Here is a 6,447-nt window from a genome sequence, read left to right on the forward strand (position 1 = left end):
GACCTCGTCGTCTCTACAATAAAAAATCAACCAGGGATGGTGACACATGCCTGTAGTTCCGGCTACTTGGAAGGCTGAGGCAGAAGAATCACCTGAGCCCAGCAGGTCGAGGTTGCAGTGCCCATGAGTGTGCCACTGCACTCCAGTCTGGGTGACAGAGTGAGACTCCCAATTCAAATAAATAAATAAGCAAATTCACCCATCATATTCTTCAGTGTTCTCATCTAAAACCCTTCAGTGGCTTCCCCTTTCTGTAAGTTAATGGGCCAAGTGGTGAACTATGTCAGCTCTACAGTCTGGTTCCTGCCAATTTTATGACCTTGACTTGATGGCTTGGCCTTTCAGTGCCTTGTTTTGCAAGCTGTATATATGCAACTCTGCACTACAGCCAAGGCGATAGAATGAGACTCTGACTCAAAATCAAAGGTAAAAAATATCCTTGGAAAGATGTCTAGTGAAAAATGAGAACTCAGTAAATATTAGCTTTTATGATCATCTTTATCATCATCATCATTACTGTAGTTATTATTTGAATGAAGTCCAAAATGCTTAGCATGGCATACAGGGGCTGGTAAGATCTGTTTCTTGCCTATCTATCCAACCTTATCTCCTTATGTTACTCCCTATATTCCATGCATCAGCCAGTCTGTACAACTTTGGTCCTTAAATGAAACATGGGCCAGCAATTTGTGCATAAAGTTATTTATCACACTGATGTTTATAACAACAAAGATTTTTTTAAGCTAAATATCCATCAATTAAAAAAGGTTAAGTAAAATTGTGGTATAAACAAATATTACACAATCATTCTAAATCACAACTCTAATGAATATTTAATAACATGAGAAAATACTCATCATATGACAGTATATGAAAAAATGATTTGAAATTGATTCTACAGCATTATCTCAGTCTGAAGAAAAATAAATCAAAATGCTTAACAGTGGGTATCTCTTTGCTGCTAGATTACAGGTGATTTTTTTAATTTATACTTTGCCTATTTCCCAGATTTTATAGAGAAGTCAGCATGTGTGCCTTTCACAATGAAAAGGGGGAAGAAAGATAAGGAAAGAAAAATAAGAAAGAAACAGAGAAAGAAATAGACTCACTTTCTGTTTTTGTTTGTTTCAAATTTAAATATTCTGGCTTTAAAAGTACTATCCACCCCCAGTCCACCCACATACAATTACCATCATTACCCTGCTCTCCTCTGTCCATAAAAGCAATATTTGCACTTCTAGTCCTAAGTAACTGAAATGAGAATTCCAAGAAAAAAGCATTCCTCTCTACAGGCTAAATTAATTTGTTATGCTTCTGTTCCAGGATAAGAGAAATCTTGAAATTAGAAAAAAAATTAAAATCTGCTCCATTTTAGAATAAAATTCCAAATAGACTTAGTGGGAGAGAGCAAATACATATTAAATTTAGAAAAAGAGGAACAAGCAAATTGCAACTTTTTTCCAGGATTTTGGAGTGCTGTCTCTAGACCTAACTTAGAAATTGTTGCCTGGCACTATTCACAATAGCAAACACATGAAACCAACTGTGTTGCCCATCAAAGCTGGACTGGATTTTAAAAATGTGGTACATATACACAATGGAATATTATGCAGCCATAAAGAAGGACAAACATATGGACTTTGCAGCAATTCAGATGGACTTAGAATTTATCATATTCAGTGATCTATCACAGAAACAAAGAACTGAGTACCACATGTTCTCACTCATAAGCGAACCCTGAACATTTACCATAATACTATAAGAAAGGAATTGGCAGTAGCAGGATACTACCAGGGGATTGGGGGGGCACATAATATCAAAAAGGGTACTTGATCTAAAACCAGGCAAAGAGGGACCAAAGGAAAGCCCAAATTTTACCTGCATTATGTCCACTTATATACCTAACCCTGAATTGTGCCCCATATATTTAAAATAAAATATAAATATAAATTAAATTAAATTAATCATTGCCTGATCAACATGTTGTTTGGTGAGTGTGGTGGGATGTAAGGTGTGTGTATGTGTTTGTAGGCATCTCAGGTTGACCAGATGTTCTGCTGTGCACAGACTTTATCTCTTTCCCAGAAGTTCTGGGTTGACCAGATGTCTGAAGTGTGTGTGTGTGTGTGTGTGTGTGTGTGTGTGTGTGTGTGTGTGTGTGTGTGTGTGTGTGTAAAGAGAATACAAGGGTAAAGTGGACAGCAACTTTTTTCTTTTCAAAGCAACTTTAAGATCTCTCTGCTCCAATAAGCTATGAATTCCTCCTGCCCTGCTTCCTTGGTGGGAACAGCAGGTTCCCATACCAACTAGAATGTGGGGGGGGGAGGATGGGTGTGAGAGCCATTTGATGGTTTGTCAAGATATGTACTCCAGCACCTCATTTTTTAAAATATGTTTTTAAATGAAAGAGCTTTACCCCTTAGACAAAAAAGGAACTAATATTCTTACAAAAAAGCAAAGAATCACATACTGAAGGGTACAGGAGAACATGACTAATATATCATTATGAGCCCTTTATGAATAAAAATTTTCACATTTTCTTGTGATTTTAGTCTTGGTTTAGGAAGCATTTTAAGAGGAGGGAATGAAAAAGACAAGTTCTGTGGCTGGCAATATTACTTTGACATTACAAATAAATGTATTTATGATGGCATTATGCAGTTTATATATTTCCTTCTAATAGTACCAATAAAAAGATGGCATTTTCCCAGCATCTGCTTTCTCTGTTCATGTCTTATGTTTTACTTTCCTCAACAGTCTGTGTGCTCTTAAGCAAAAGGACTAATTTTTCACAGGAGTAGAGAGGAAGTAAATCTGGTGCTCTATCTTTCCACCACTTGATTACTCTTTTTCTATTAGTCCACAGAAAGACAAAATGCTATGGAATTTTTTTTCTGTAAAGGAAAATGTCACATGCCACATGCATGACTAATAGCTCATGTTTTTCAGAGTCTTACTACCTACCAGGTCCTGGTCTTTGTACATAAGACTTCAGTCTACCTTTATGACAAGCTTATGAGGCAGGTACTCTGATGATGTCCATTTTCAAGAGAAAAAGACCAAGTTCTTGGAGAACCCAAGGACACAGACTCAATGCAATCCAAGGCTCAGATCTCTCAAAATCAGTGCTTCTGACATTCTTTTGCTTTTCAGTGCTTTCTCTCACTGTTGAGTCCTTGCTTTCATGCTCCTGATGGATAAATGTTCCAGGTAGCAGCACAAGCTTCAGTTTTTACAGAGCCTTTAACCAGGCACATCCTTCTTCTGGATATGATGGGAAGCCCTGGCAATTTCCATCAATAATACTGCTCGTTTTCTTTTTTCATGGGTCTAGCTGCATGATCTTGAATAAGTATCATAACCCTCCTGAACATCAGTTTTATTGTCTATAAAAGGAAATTGTTGTAGCTGAATGTTGGGTACAGAATGTGAGTTTAAGAACTGTGATTCAAGCCGGGGTCGGTGGCTCAGCCTGTAATCCCGCGCCTTTGGGAGGCTGAGGTGAGTGGATTGCCTGAGCCCGCGGGTTCGAGACCTCATCTCTACAATAAATAAAAAAATCACCTGGGCGTGGTAGCACGTGCCTGTAATTCCGGCTACTTGGAAGGCTGAGGCGGAAGGATCGCCAGAGCCCAGCAGGTCGAGGCTGCGGTGGCCAGGAGCGGCCACTGCACTCCAGTCCGGGCGACAGAGTGAGACTCCAACTCAAAAAAAAAAAAAGAACTGTGATTCAACTGGGTGCAGTGGCTCGTGCCTATATGCCAGTGCTTTGGGAGGCCGAGGCAAGAGGATCACTTGAGTTCAGGAAACTGAGGCTGCAGTGAACTATGATCTCGTCACTGCACTACAGCCTGGGTGACAGAGTAAGTTCTTGTTTTTAAAAAAGGAAGAACAATGATTTATTTATTGAAATAATATTCATTAACCTCATCTTAGGTTGCTGGAAAGATGCTAGATGCTGAGGAAACAACAATAAAAATTGTATGGTTGCTACTCTTATAAAGCACACAGTCTGGTGCAAGAGACAGACACACACAGAGGCCAATATAATTGACTGCAATTAGTTCTTAAATATTAGTATATTGTAGCTGCTTAAGATTCTGACCAGGATCTGAAATACCAAAATATAAACAAAGTAACGTCAAAGTTATCTAGAAATATTTCATCATTTATGCTCCCCTCTAAAACAAGACAAAACAAAAATCTTGCAGAAATCAACAGGGTTTCTGCCAGGCAATTTAAAGTATCAGTTTGGATACAGAACTCAAACATGCTTTGGGGTTATCACAGCAATGATCAAAGATTATCACGCCAACAAATTACTACTTCTATTGATCAATATCTTTTTTATAAATATATACTTGCATGTCTAGGCATCCATCAGCAAAACTGAAATGTGAAAAGGCTTGCTAAAGGATTGCCAGTCAGGGAGAAAAAATATTTTTTAAGGACTCAGCAAAACTGTGCTCTTCAAGATAATACCCAGAGCCCTTCCACCTTTGAGTATCCGTCATTCTGCTGAGTACTCTAAAACAGGGTTTCCCAACCTGGTCGCTATTAACATTCTGGGTCGTGTAATTCTTTGTTGTGGGGGCTGTCCTGTGCATTGTAGAATATTTAGCAGCACCTATGACCTGAATCCACAATATTGGGTAGCTACCAGTAGCAACCCAATATTGTGATAACAAAGAATGTCTCCAGGCACTGCAAAATGTCACCTAGGGGGCAAAATCATCACTATCTGAAAACAACTGGTTTAAAACTAAAAGTACCTCTGTTGTTTTAAGGATTTAAGATTAACAAGGTGAGTGGATTGCCTGAGCCTGCGGGTTCGAGACCAGCTTAGGCAACATGATGAGACCTCATCTCTACAATAAACCAAAAAATTAACCAGGCATGGTAGCGCACACCTGTAGTTCCAGCTACCTGGAAGGCTGAGGCAGAAGGATAGCTGGAGTCCAGCAGGTTGAGGCTGCGGTGGCTGGGAGCGTGCCACTACACTCCAGTCTGGGAGACAGAGTGAGACTCCAACTCAAAAAAAAGAGATCAACATATGATCTAGCCCAACCTGGCTGGGTCAATTCTAAGATATCTTTCCTTTCTTCAAGTCAGGGATTCAGAAGGAAGTCGTCAACTCTTTTACTCATTCATTGGTTCATTGCGTCATTCCCTTGCCTACTCACTACCACATACAGCAAATATTTATTAATGGAAGGTGGCAGTACTCAAGCACACTCCGGTACCACTGAGAACTTTAAAGATGTCCAAGCAGACTGGAATCGCAGTGGCAACCCGGGGGTCCTAGCACACTGCAATCATGTCTATCATGTCTATCATGTCCTATAACGAGGAGGTCACCATGGCCATGAAGGGAAGAGCTGTGTGGCCATCGCTGCAGACAGGCACTTTGGAATTCAGGCCCACTTGGTGACCACAGACTTCCAGAAACTCTTTCCCATGGGTGACTGACTGTATATCAGTCTGGCCAGACTCACAACTCATGTCCAGACAGTTGCCAAGAGCCTCAAGTTCCAGGTGAACCCGTATGAGTTGAAGGAAGGTCGGCATATCAAGCTCTACACCTTCATGAACATGGTAGCCAACCTCCTGTACAAGAAGCGGTTTGGCCCCTAGTACATGGAGCTCGTCATTGCTGAACTGGACCCAAAGACCTTTAAGTCCTTCATTTTCTCTCTAGAACTCATTGACTGTCCCATGGTGACTGATGACTTTGTGGTCAGTGGCACCTGCGCTGAGCAAATGTACGGATGTGCGAGTCCCTCTGGGAGCCCAACATGGATCCGGGGCACCTGTTTGAAACCATCTCCCAGGCCATGCTGAATTCTGTGGACCAGGATGCAGTGTCGGGCAGGAGGTCATTGTCCACATTACAGAGAAGGACAAAATCACCACCAGGGCACTGAAAGCCCGGACAAACTAACCCTTTCCCTGAGCCTGCCTCTTTTTTGTTTTGTTTTGTTTTAAATAAACTAACCTTTCTTTCAACAGCAACAACAAAAGATGTCCAAGGAACTACCATCTGGAACATGATCTGAACTACCAAAACTGACCAAACTGACCTTGATCATGCCTCTGTTCCCTAAGCTAGTCACTTCTCTCTAGTACTCAGCTTTATCACCCGTCAATTGGACTTGATATACATTTTCTAAGCTTCAGTCATCTGGTTGGTACCTACAAAATTTTGCCATATTCATCATCTGTATAATTGTTTAGAAACACACCTCATTTTATTGTGCTTTGCTTTATTGTGCTTTGCAAATATTATGTTTCTTACAAATTGAAAGTTATGGAAACCTTGCATAGGACAAGCATATTGCTGCCATTTTTTTCAACAGCATATACTCACTGTGTGTGTCTGTGAGTCACATTTTGGTAATTGTCACAATGTCTCCAACTTTTTCATTATAATATCTGCTATGTTGATCT

The 6,447-nt window shown here is 40.3% G+C and overlaps 1 pseudogene; it reads left to right on the plus strand.

Annotated features, from left to right (window-relative positions):
* The first annotated feature begins 5,326 nt into the window (after window positions 1–5,326).
* LOC103274360 lies at window positions 5,327–5,941 on the plus strand (annotated as a pseudogene).
* The last annotated feature ends 506 nt before the right edge of the window (window positions 5,942–6,447 follow it).

The sequence above is a fragment of the Carlito syrichta genome, unplaced genomic scaffold (assembly GCF_000164805.1).
Source record: "Carlito syrichta isolate Samal-C Ts95f unplaced genomic scaffold, Tarsius_syrichta-2.0.1 Scaffold314745, whole genome shotgun sequence".
NCBI classification, from domain to species: Eukaryota; Metazoa; Chordata; class Mammalia; order Primates; family Tarsiidae; genus Carlito; species Carlito syrichta.